Source organism: Ostrinia furnacalis, unplaced genomic scaffold (genome assembly GCF_004193835.3).
Source record: "Ostrinia furnacalis isolate ACB-3 unplaced genomic scaffold, ASM419383v2 OfSCF1913, whole genome shotgun sequence".
NCBI classification, from domain to species: domain Eukaryota; kingdom Metazoa; phylum Arthropoda; class Insecta; order Lepidoptera; family Crambidae; genus Ostrinia; species Ostrinia furnacalis.
The window spans coordinates 148,387-162,548 of NW_021132152.1; the positions used below are offsets into that span (position 1 = coordinate 148,387).

The window sequence follows — 14,162 nt, forward strand, 5'->3', positions numbered from 1 at the left end:
AAAAATATTTTTAAAAGATATAACGGGCCTTATCATCTGAAAGCACTTTATATGCAAATAAGACTACACAAAATTGGTTAACAGCTGTTAAAAACATTTTCACCCCTTTATTAGTAAACATAACAAATATTCGCAAAAACAAAAGCATGTTATTCAATGGCGCCCTTTGTTTCGTGGTCATAAATCAGTGGAAAACATTGCTTTTGGTAAATGAAAAAGATAAATCTAGAGCAGAGCGAGTGTTTTGAGCGCACGTGTAGAGGTTAGGCGGGTGTGCCTAATGACAGGAGGTAGATAGAGCTATGTTAGAGAAGTAATAATAAAAAATATTCATATACATCTGCACTTTCTTAAGGAGCAAATCTATTAAAACTGCTGTTTCTGTGACTACAAAAGACACTTTTGATTATTGCACTAATTCGTTGTTAGTCGGCCCTTTTAATCGTTTGCAAGAATTGTCTTAAACTTACTTACTAGCCTAAGGCTGTGGACGAATTTGATTTCTTTTCGACTATTTATAGGCAAGCTGTATCCGTAAAACCTGCTTATAAATAAATAGTCCTGGTTATGGTAGGTTTGTTGATCAACGATCAGCAAGTTAGGAAGTACTTTAAACAGACCATACCATTTTGGGTCTTCAGAGAGCCCCACTCTTGTTTACTTGGGGCTAGGTCATTGGTATGATAGTTGGAATAACTTATGAAATCTTCGCATATATAGTATCTCTATCATATACTATCTACCTGCCTAATTATTGTATATTATGTTAGACAAGAAATGAGTCATAAAAAGGCGTTTTTAAACAGACAAACATTTCCGCATAAAACCGCCTAATGAGCTCGACTTTCTTTTTTCCCAACTCAGCCCTTTGATTCCCCATCATAATTACCGCTGTGTTAACATTAAGTAAGCAACAATTAAAACTGAGTATAATTGGGGGAGGCCGAATTTAAAGCCCCTGGAGTATAGCAGAGGCCAGCTATCCATTGTGGTGGAGATATTTGCATAATCTGGCGGCGACCTCTTGCGTATATCTCCCGAGGCAGTTTTGGGGCTACAAGAAAGTTAGTGATGTGCGTGTAAGAAATAGATGAATGGTTGTCGATAATATTATGGACTTTTTTGCAGAAAACAGCTCATGATTTATAATATTTTAAACTATTATGTTGCATTTTTACTATAAAATTATCACTTCACGGGATTTATTGCAACAATATCTATTTTAACGGTAAATAAAATATTTACCCTCCCGACGTTTCGGCTCGGTTGCACGAGTCATGGTCGCGGGCAGACTGAAGAGATGCGGCGTCGTCTGCTCCGGCGCGATGAGTTTTCTTCACCCACCCGCATTTGCACAATATTTTCGTCAGTGGTACAGTCAGTCCGACAAACTACACTAACAGTGTCCAGGTTTCTCTGAGACGGCCTAGAACGCGATTTGTACTTCGTTATCACCGGATTCCACGCTGATGATAGGTTAAATCCATCTTCTCGATTGAAATTATTATGCTTTTTAATTTCAATGGCTTCACGTATCAACCTAACATGGTAATGCCTATCAGTTGAGAGGATTTTCGGGTCATGAAGTTCCATCCAGTGATTAACGTCCGAAGTTAACAGATGTTCAGCTATCGTAGATTTGCACGTCTGTCGGTTATTTATAGCCGCTATGTGTTCTTTGACTCTTTCAGCTATAGACCGCTTAGTTTGTCCTATATAAGAACTACCACAGCTGCAATCGATCTTATAGACACCCGGCGTCTGAAGAGGTATAATATCCTTTGGCGAGCAAAAGAGAGGATTTAGGAAAAACACCCCACGTTGGTCAGACGGGCTTGACATTCGTACTCGTATAATTTTTCCTCTAACTGCATCTAACTAATCTGCTGGAACCTCACAGCTAATATGTTGATTTATAAGGAATAAAAAAATACCGATATCGACAAGTGACATCACAACATCCTTATTTTTAGGGAGTCACAGACGATTTACTTGCGTAAGCAGAAGGCGTTCCATCGATCTTATGTATGCGTCTAATAAGCATGGGAAGAACTGATCTGTTCGCTAACGCTATTGGAGAGGCCCTAGTTTCTGGACCACCACTATGCTATACAGTAGGTATAGTAGACACGCTCCACATCTCTAGGGTTGGGTTCGAGTTATTACAGGATCGGGCTTTGAATTTTGGCTCGGATATTGGGGTTAATAGAGCTGTCTTACAAGTACAATTAGGGCACTGACACACGGACATGCTTAGATTTGTTTTTATGTCATGTAAAATGTAGCAATATAGTTCAAAACGTATCAAGATCTTTGAGCCGCAAATAACAACTGTCTACAGCATTTTTGCGCACGGGTTATGCATAGCTTATTTTTATTGCTTTAATACCTAGAAATAAGAATAACAACAAAAAATTGTTCTTAATTTGCTTTTATGTGTAAAAAATAGAAAAATTCATATCAATGAATGTATGAAACGTGAACATAGAGATGATTCAATTCAATCAAAATCAAAATCAAAATCAAAAATATTTATTCAGTTTAGACCACAAGTGGCACTTATGAACGTCAATAGAAAATAATAAAAAAAAGAAAAAGGTAGCCCTTATGGGGCACTTTACATGTCTCCTTATCTTTTGGGCCCTACCAGCGCTTCGAGACAAACATATGGCAAGTGCTGAGAAGAAACGCCGGAACAAACTCAGTCACCACTTATTGCCAGGAATTATCTAACGGTAAGAATAGTCAAATTTAAGTACATCAAATATGTGCAGACTGAACTGACCACGCATCCTTGTCATCAATATAGTTAAAATAAAAATATATTGGTTGCCAAATATATTTTTTTCTTTCTTTCTTTCATTCTTTCTAATTATTAAAACATACCAAACATCCATTTAAGATTAATTCTCACAAGAGAAAATTTAAAATAGAGTCCAAATATTTATTAAAAATGAAAAGTTCTAATTTCCTGTCATGTTCCATAGAAGATTTTTCGCATAAAAATCTAACCCTATCATGCTTTCAGTATACTGGCCTTGGTAACGTCGTCTCTCAAATCTCACTATATTTTGATGAAAGCGTGCCCCTTGTTCTTGCGAATAAGCCCCCATAATCATTTATAAATATAACCCAATGAGAATGGGACGTGCATCTTTAGAGACATTCTACTATGAACATGGAAAATTCAAATCGCTATAACTTCTTAAAAAGCAAATATTTTCGATTTGTAATCGCACTTTTTTTATATAAATTTGCTTATATAATCAGAATATAATAAGTAAAATCCATGCGCAAAAAAAATTTTTTTTTTGTTGACCGGTGTAATTAATCACCTAAAACTAGGTTTAAACCACGGAATCATAATATTTCTTTTCACACACTCCTTTACTCAAATTTGCAGTATCTAATCTATCTAATATAATTTTAGATTATATTACCTCTGTTTTAATTAGATGCTCATCCCAATGAGAATCGAACCCAGAATCTCCGATGCAAGAAAATTGAAAATTGAAACCACTGGACCTCGGAGAACCGTAACAGTTCAGACATAAATGAGGTTATAGCTCCAGCTATGAAAACGTAAAATTTTACACCAGCCGTAAAATATATATGTTCTTAGTCGTTTCCCTCATAGCATTCGTTGTGATCGATAAGTGATTCGATAAACACACACATATACGAGTATATCTTTCACGACAACTTTATTGACTTGGGTAGCCAATTTGTCATTTCCCTTTTCCACACCAGTGTGCGGGTTTTCTTATAATGATTTTCCTGTATAGTGTGCGATTTTTTGCATAAGAAACCATTTTGAGTGACACAGCGTTTAATAAATGCCGAAAAATATGCCGATGCATGCAAATACGTTATAACTAGGAGGTTATTTGTATGGTATTATGGTTTTTAGGAGGCCGAAAATTTGATTTTCAAATCATGGTGTCTTAAGGGAGATTTCAGGCTAACGAAGTAATTATTTCGAGCCCCGAATGTATATCAAAACACCCCACTCCGGTAGAATATTAAATAGTATTAACAGAACCTTCGCCAAAAGAACTTTTGGCGAAATCACTCTTTGTTAAAGGTTGGTTTCGAGGCAATGTTTCTATGATTGAAAATAATACAATACCTTATAGCCTAGTGCTTAACTTAGTCCATGCCTGAGGTATGAAAGCGGCACGGGTGGGTGTTTTTTAACGTCAAATATCAACGAGACTTCAGATGTGCTTTACAACTTGTACGCTCTGTCACGTCATAATATAAAATATGTCAATGTCACCCCTCCCGCACCGTTCCCATATCTCAAGCACTGACTCGGTTATGCGACCTTTAATGCCAAGTATATAATGATGTATTTCGTTTCAGAGGAACGAGCGGTATCGACATTGATCTGCGGAGGGTGGACATCGACCAGTGTCCGCTGAAGGTCGGCTCCACCCAGCTGAACATCTTCGCCGGCACCGACAAATGCAAGAAGAAGACCACTGAGGTAGGTCTACCTTTCATCATTTCAGGCAATGGTAGTCCTCTAGACGTAAACTATCTAGAAAAAGTCTTCCCAAAAATTTCTGCCAGCCTCCTTGAGATCATTGTGTAGGTTGACGTCCAACACCATTTTAACCAATTTTAGTACACTGTTGGACGTGAAGCTTCCCCATGGAAAAACTCACTTTTTACCCGACTGTTGTCGGTTCATCGGGCAAAGTTGGGCGTCCAACACTACGTTTACCAAGATGTGATTTATATTGTTGATAAACTCAGCGCAAAAAAAATATTAGAGCGGTAAAAGCACATACATTTTAATATGTTCGTTCAATAGGATTGTTTTAAACTCTAAAACAATAGTAAAAAAGAAATGTAGAGCAGTTCGAATAACTTATATCTCTTTTCAATCGGAAAAGAAGTTTTCTTTCTATTGCTTTATTTTAAACGACATAATAATATGCCTGGCTTCTAAAAAAGGTGGTACTGAAAAAGATTTTTAATCAAAACTGTTTCTATGTGTTGATTCGTAATGCTGCCAATAAAAAGTGTAAAAGGAATTTTACAGTTTAAAAGTACCTACACACGATGGACTTGAATTTATACACACTGGTTTTATGTACTTTTAATCGATGCTTTTTTACCACAAAATATACACCTACATGTGCGATCATAGGAATTTACATAGAAATCAAAGGCTTGAATCTTTGCTAGAGACCGAATCGAATTTTGAGTGACATTTCATTATACCCTAGTGTCATAGTGTGTCTAGTCTACGCAACCGTATTTGGAGCATTCCACCAGAAAGGTATTCTTAGTTAAAGCTTTTACAGCCGAGACAAGCTGATTTATTTACTGTAGTGGTGCGAAAGTGACAAGCAATGATGTGGACAAATGGTTTCCGTGCTTGCGGGTGCAACCGATACCTTTCGCAATATATCGCCTTCGGGTACATTTGTCAATGTATTTCCCACTTTCCCACTTGCGCAAATGTTACCTCGATATGGTAACGTTTGCGGGAATGTAACAAATAACAAACACTGTTACGTCACGGTGGGGGAACGTTTGCTTTGTCTGGTTTTTGCTGACCGAATTGTGGGTATTGAAATTTGATTACGACAATTTGTGGATCAAACGATATTTGGTGCTGGAACTTTTTTTACGGTTTTATAAAAGGTTGGAATTCGCGTTCATCGGTTTCACTTTGTTACTGTGTTTTACTAGCTGAAGGTAAAAAATAGGATTAGAGATTAAGTTTCACAAGACCAGTTTAACAAAATAAAGTAGGTGACGTAAATAACTTGTGAATAATTTTCTTGTAGAGCTTGTTGTTTTTGTTAAACTACAAAATTATAATACCTAATACTCAAATAATAATAGTTACCTCAAACTAAAAACTAATAATCCTGCAAATTGAAACACAGTTGATATAATATGTTTGGGGATATTAGTGACTATTCTGGGAATCAATCACTCTTATCAATGTACCTAATCCACAAAGTGCACTACAGTTAACCAATATACTGTTGAGCTTTCTAAATGTGATTAACACCTAAAACAATTGCCGCCAAGCTATTATAATTGTCATGCTAACTGCATGACACACAATCTCTCCAATTTGCGGCCCCCGGGTAATGTATCATTCATTACATTACAACTCATTAAATAATCACGTGACAAGCTGATCTCCCCAGCTTTATTCATTAATATTGTGTCACGGATGACGTTTAACACGTGTTGTCATTGGTATGAAATTTGGTAATGGGCCAGAGGTGGAATTGTGGAAAGCAATTGTAATCATTTGACAGTTCATAACGTACGATTATTCTGTCAAACGCTTTGTTTAACTGACTTTATCGTACGTTATGAACTGTCAAATGATTACGATTGCTTTACACAATTCCACCTCAGATCAGAATTTTGCAGTATAAACAGAAATGGTCTGTATTAATTTTGCTCTTTACATCTTCAAAAACTCATATTTTCTCAGATTAAAATAATTTGAAAATCATTGACACGTACAAAATGGCGAACCTAATATCACTAAGGCTGAGTTGCACCAACTTATTTTTTAACCGTTACAATAACCGGTGCTTTTTATATGGAGTTTGACGTTTGTCAAAGTTAAAGTAAGATAGTACAACTCACCCTAATGCAGACAATGTCTTCCTATTATTTCCTTGACTCTTATGAAAAACTAAAAAGGATTTTTACTCTAAAACAAAAACACTAGGACAATCGCACATTCTACATTAGACCCACCTCCAGTTTTCTCATTTTCCAATCGATTGCCCAAACAATCGGCTGCATCGGAACAATCGGGCAATAATCATGGCACTTCCAAATTCATTTCGAGCGAGCCAATTTCCATACCCCTTTGATAGTAACAGTTGAGCAAAGTCCAAAATCCTAAACGAATAAGCGAAGATCCGAAATGGTTCTAATAAAATCCGGAGAGAAAACAGCGGAATTTGTGAGCCCATAGCGTGCGCTTGGGAAAACACCCGAGTGGCGTTATGTGGAGCCTTGAGATGTGCGGGAGAAGGCTTTTTCACGTGGCTTGTTTTAAGCCACGATATTCATACAAGGTGTGCCGTGAAGAGCGTGCCAAATTTAAAGAGATGATAGATTAAATAGATCACCGTAATTTCGAACTCCTCCTATGTTCTTCTGATTAATTTCGTTGCGGGTCCAATGACAGTTTAACTTTCCCCGGGACAAACTTGACCTTCATTTGTTGGGTTTTTATGGCGTTCAAGCTGTAGATCCTGGCTACACAGGAGTTGCAGTGGTGGGAACAAGAGGTGGGAATAGACTAATAGATAGCAATCTATATTTTTTTTAAGGTATCGTCATTTTCAATACGATATTTTTCATATTTTTTTTAATCTTCCATTTTGAGCCTTTCTCTTGTTGTTGTATGATAAATGAGCAGATATTTCTTTTATTCTTTTTCATAATCATCTAGAAAATTATTTGCACATTTATACACAGAGCAACAAGAGATAGGCTCAAAATTAGGGATTTAAAAAAAATAGGAAATAGTCATATCTCAGAAATAATGGTGATACTACTTTTTTTACGTAGATGATGTTCATTAGGGGAGGCCGATGTTCAGTAGTGGACGTCCTATGGCTGAGATGATGATGTTCATCTATTATTTCATTTTCTTAAGTTTGGCACGCTCTTTACGGGACACCCTGTATTGTATATTCGACAAAGTTCTTTGCGAATGAGAAACGCAAACGATACTCCGGTAATATTCTATATGGACCACGGAAACTCAAGCTAAGTAGCTTAGCATTATACATTACCTGTTTCGGAACAAAATTTTAAGGTTTTAAATGGAAAATTGTCAGGCATATCCCACATTAATATTTTTTACGATTTGTCTGACGAAAACAGATAAGAGGAAAGTCCTAAACACTTGTCTCCTTTATACAGATAAAGTGTAGTACTTATAGATACAATATGTTGTCATTCAGACTAGACTGAATTTTATCGTATTTTATCAACTCTCATAACTCTTAAAATAATTTGGGCTCTTGTATTACTTTGTTACTGAATTAACAAGCCAAAGATAATCTGCCCGACGCCATGCTAATAAAATAACGTAATTAACAGGGTTGCCTCAATTATGATCCCGATTGGAAATGTGGCTATTGGGGCGGAAAGCCGTGGATCGAAGCTAGTTTAGAATAAACATTCCAGAACGATCCGACTGCAAATATTGGACTTAAACCAGGGCTCGAGTGACCGATAAATACAGCATTGGCAGTTACAAGTTGTTTACACTGGTCGTTTATTCTCCTGCCTGTTTCAATTATCCGCCATTTTGATTTACAGAGTACGACCGTATAATTTAATTTTATGTGGATATATAAAATTTGATAGGTCGTTTCGGAGTTTGGACAGCTTGATAGCTATAACATTTACTTTGGTTATCAATACAGTGGAATTGTTAACAGTTAAACAGAGGGTTATGGTGGGACAGTAGTCCTAATTTTATATTAATACTTAGGTACTTGACTTAAGGTCCTATGTCCCCTAGGTGGGGCAGAGGTCCACAACAGTCCTCCATCGCGTTCGGTCTTGAGCTTCACGCTTGATCTCGCTCCAGGTCTTGCCGATTTTCTTCGCCTCGTCTGCTACAGTGCGCCGCCAAGTTTGCTTGGGGCGACCACGTTTGCATATATTAATACCTACCTAGATAATAAAAGTGTTTGCTTTCATGATCTTTATTTTCATGTTTTGTTTTTTCAAGGAAGCTCAATATAATTTTGCCAAACTACGTAAAGCTTTTATTATCAGCAGTACCTAGTCTCTGAAGGCAAAATATTTTTATAATTTTAAATATAGGTGCCAGATAAACTATGTACTATGTAACCATTGTTTCATATCAATAAAGCCCAGTATTATTTGCCTATTAGGTACATCGAAAACCTTTAGGTTAAACAGCAAAATCGTTCGTAAAATAAACAGTAAACACCCTCAGCTAGGGTAGACGGCGCGGGGCATAGACAAAATCCTATAGCATATTTATTATTATAACTCAATTGTCATCCGTAGGACTGCCTTTCTGTAGGACAAATAAATACATTTACGTTATTGAATGATAAAAGAAAAAAATGTAACCGCTTTTTGTCTAGCTCGGACTAGTGTGGGAAACCAGTCGTTTCCAAACGTTTGACTGTTGGACTGGTAAAATGCTTATTATTATGGGTATGATCCTGCTGGGGTTATATATTTCATAATAAAGACATGGAAGATTCTGATTTTGAATTTAATTCAAACAAAATGTTATCGTGTTTCAAGGTGATTCAATATCACAGGAGGTAATACTTGTTTATCCTTTATTTCCTAACCCATTAAATAAAACAATAGAAGGAATCATTATTAAAAGTTCCATGATTAAATGAAGAATAAAAACGCTTACTTAAAAAAATCTTAAAGAACTCTACATCGATAGAGTTCAACCATAATCACTACACCTCGATCGGGTATAGTTTTGTCAATACTATTGACACCATCAACTCTACCGTTCCCCCCATTGCTAAGTCAATACCAAGGATGGTATGGATATCCGTAACCGTAAGCGAAACTATCGGATATCCGAAATAAAAAAATATCCGTAACCGTAACCGAAACCAATTCAAAATTTTCGGATAGTTTCGGACATAGGCGGAGCCTAAATCTTATTATTTTTTAATATTTGTTACTTGTCTGGCTTTTCCTGGCACCATCTGATATCCCCGTCTGTTTTACCTTTATCATAGATGCCGTCATAGTACTTATATAAAGTAGTTTTGTGGGTCGCGACTCGCGTAGCATCTTGCTATTTGAATTTTACATTTTTAAAATTAATATCCGTGACCGAAATTATCCGAATCTTTCGGATAATCCGAAATGATTTCATATCCGTAACCGTAACCAAAACCAGTATAATATTATTTTAATATCCTTAACCGTATCCATGACCGAAACTTCACATCCATAACATTCCTAGAATACAAACATCAATAAACTGACATTATGGGTTTCCTTGTCCGTTTCGAGTGTCCTGACATAGCGTTATGGCCAGAGTTTATTGCGTTGTTGTTAATATGGTAATGTAGCACAATGTGAATAGTATTACTATAATTTAACGTTCAATCAATATGTAATTTAATGGCAAATAAGTTTATTTCTGGTAATTTGGTTTTTAGTTAATTTGTGTAGGGTACGATCCCATCTACCCCGGTCATCTCCCACATCATCATCATCATCATTTCAGCCATAGGACGTCCACTGCTGAACATAGGACTCCCCCAATGACTTCCACATCGCACGGTTGGTAGCGGCCTGCATCCAGCGCCTTCCTACTACCTTTATCAGGTCGTCGGTCCATCTTGTGGGTGGACGTCCCACGCTGCGGTTTCCGGTACGTGGCCTCCACTCCAGAACCTTGCTGCCCCATCGGCCGACAGTTCTGCGTACTACCTCCATCTCCCACGTTGTTGTCAAAACCGTAGAGAAAATTTTTTGCATGTACCTATGTCTAATAAGGGCTGATTTTTCAATCGTCAGATAACTTTTAACTGAAGAATAAGTTTGGCACATTGACAGTTTCAGTATGGGAAATATGTCAAAATGACAAAGTTATTCTTCAGATTAAAGATATCTGAGGATTGAAAAATCAGCCCTAAAACAGATAAAAATATCAAAAGTAATAATACAAATATTTATTCTGTGAGTGTGTCAACTGTCAGATATGTTTTATTTTAGAAAAATCTATTTTATACGAGTACCTAGTAATTTCTATTGTTTAAAACTTTCATGATAAGAGAATAATTTTACTGACGGAATTGCTACAATACCTATTTTATGTATCTTGTTTACGAGCCTCCGATATTTCGGCATTGTTCCCGTTAATATTAATTATAATTTTGTACTTTGATAAAATGCTAGTACTCCGTAAGTTTCACGGCCCCACATCAAAGGCTACAAACCGATCTATCCAAATCCATCCAAAGAATATCGGACGTCTTACTATGGCTCAAATTTGTCGGTTCACAGTTGCGTGATAATACTACTTATCGTAAGAAGCATTTACTTCACTCATTTGCTTTATTTCCTAAATGAGTTGTTAAAAACAGATAATTATCTCTGACACTACTTAGGGTGGGTTGCACCATCTTACTTTAACTTTGACAAACTTACAACATCTGTCAAACTCTATACAAAAGGCACCGGTTATCGTCATAGTTACCGTTAAAGTTAGGTGGTGCAACTCAGCCTTACAAACTAAGGATAACTTGACGATAACTTGACGTTTCTTATTTTAACTTTGACAAACGTCAAAAATCTGTCAAACTTTATAAAGGTTATCGTTATAGTTACGGTCAAAGTTAGGTGGTGCAACTCAGCTTAAGTGTAGTTAAGGAATGGTGAAAATTAAAACGGCTACCTAAGTAAACTCCGACAAACGTTACTTCGACATTACGTTACGCCGGATATTTGCCTTTGTCTGAATAGTGTAGTGTCGAATTAAAGTCATGTCGATATTCAGTAGTGAGGGAGTGACGTAATGTCGAAGTAACGTTTGTCAGAGTTTACTTAGGTAGCCGATTAAAACATCTGCTAAAAGTCGGATGCCCGTTTTCGGTGTATCCGCGTGTATAATCACATCCGGTGTGGAACGAGATGCTTGTTCCGATTCCGATTTCAAGTTTGCTTTTGTCAAGGGGGGTAAATAATTGTGAGATTATGAGAGTGTCATACTTTACCATGTCCACTGCAAGATTTTCCGCTTTTATATTGTGAATATTATCACAGCTGGACTCCAAACGAGACTATCTACTTCCGCTTTTTCATTTTTCTACTGCCTGCTACTCGTATTTTCTTGATGTCAATTGGCCGATCGAACAGGAGGAGTTTACCTACACTATAATAATATTGTTTAAGTTAGCTGTAAGTATTGTGAATCTGTCTTTTCAATTTAAAACTATCAGTGAAAACTCATAGGCTTGTGTAAAACTTATTATTTTTATGCTACTTGTATTATATAAGTTAATATAAGCTGTATTTTTTCCTAATAAAGAAAATAAATAAATATTTGCCAAGTTGTGGTCTCTACCTATCCATTCACTCCACTTTTGACAAGTTTTCCAATGGTACACTTTTCAACATCTTTACTCAAGATAAGTAAATACAAAAGCTTATGCAAAACCACCTCACCATCAATCTTTGCTTTTCCCCTTTTCGCGGTCTACCAAATCGTCTTACTATATTTTCTAGGGACTATCTACGCGGAGGCAAGGACGTGAGAAGAATGCATATTTCCGAGGGTATTTGTATCACCACACATTCGGAGTCGTAGGTTATTGATAGCTCTCGCCGAAGAGGGTGTTATGAGGGATCCTATGCTAAAATATTTGTATAGAATCAAAATAAGGTGATGCTAGCGAGAGTCTAGTTAGTTATTTTTTATTACTAGCTGACTTGGCGAGCTTCGTATCGCCTATGTACTTCAGAAATAATATATGTATAACTCAAAGGTGACTGGCTGATTGACATTGTGATCTATCAACGCACAGCCCAAACCACTGAACGGATCGAACTGAAATTTGGCATGCAGGTAGATGTTATGACCTAGGCATCCGCTAAGAAAGGATTTTACGAAACTCCACCCCTAAGGGGGTAGAACGGGATCCACGCGTACGAAGTCGCGGGTGGCCGCCAGTCAGAAATATAGTGAAATATTTTTTCAAATCGGTCCAGTAGTTTCATTCAATACAAACAAGCAAATAATCAAAATCTTTTCTGTTTATAATATTAGTGAGCATATATTGAACACGACTGAAAGCACTCCCGAGACAGTTAAAACACTTTCCTTTTTAAAATACCAAACAAAAATAAAAGCACTCCAGAGTCACTATAGAACATTAAGACTCTATACAACTGTCGCATTTTGATAACAAAAAGAAATAGATACTTAGATAGAAATTAGAATAGAAAAAATCTAACTGCCTAAAGCGAGAATAGAACCCACAACTGCTCTTTTAGTTAGTTTGATAGTCATCTCTAAATGCTAACACTAATGCTAATAACGAAACTTATTAAATTAAAAAAAAAGTTATTACTTAACGCATAAACCTAAAATCACATGGGTACGTCACGTTCAAGATCACAAGCAGATCTCAAGGCATACGTTAAATCCTATTAAGATAATGCCCAAGATGTGATTCTTATAAGTAATAAGATTGTCGACAGTAAGTTATATTTCAAGTCAAATATTACGCGTCAGCCGTGCTCAAAATATTCTCTACCCCGTCAGTGACTGGGTGAGATATCGACGCTTTTTACGTTTGCGTTAAGTATATTATTAGAACTTAGTCTGATTTGCACCACCTAACTTTAACGGTAACTATAACGATAACCGGCGTTTATTGTATGGAGTTTATGGACAGATTTTTAACGTTTGTCAAAGTTAAAGTAGGATGGTATAACCCGGCCTAAGTCTTAGGGCTTGTTTCCACGGAGACATCCCGTTTTTAGCAGGAACTGTTTTTAGCAGGGTCACGGTTACGTTCGATGAACATCCCTTGCAGCGTCCCGCAAAAAATCTATCCGTTCGAATTTGTGATTCGAATTTCAAACACATAAATTATTATGTGTTCACTTGACAGTTCAGTTTTGCGGGATCCAGTCTGATATTCAGGATTGCCGTGAGTACGAGCCATTATTGTACAACATCGGTAAATAGATTTTGATATATTTTTTTCTATTGTGTCTATTTTCTATTGAAGAAAAGAGAAAGTTACTTTCTTTGGGCTCAAACACCACGTTCCATTTGATTCAGTTAAAAAAATTAAATCAAAAATATCTTAATTTGTTTTGTCTTATCAAATTATTTCTTACAAATCGTCAATGCTGTAAGGATCTGATTTATAGGACATGTCTCATTAGTTTTTGCACTGCCAGCTTCGAGACAAACACTTGGCAAGTGCTGAGAAGTAAGTAAGTGAGAAGAGAGTAAGCTCTTTATTGGTAAACATATATCGATAACTAGTAATTAAACCAAAGCGTTTCGGCAACCGAAACGGCTCAATAACAAGCATTTCGTGGCTCTTTGCCGCAAATATCCTGTAATTTTACGATAACGGTTGCATAGTTAATGTACGTGCGGTAATACTATTTGG

General features: G+C 36.6%; 1 protein-coding gene across 7 annotated transcripts in view; it reads left to right on the forward strand.

The window, feature by feature from the left end:
• Nucleotides 1-14,162, forward strand: part of Reps (RALBP1 associated Eps domain containing) — a 142,863-nt gene that overhangs the window by 108,881 nt on the left and 19,820 nt on the right. The gene's annotated exons all lie outside the window — the stretch shown is intronic.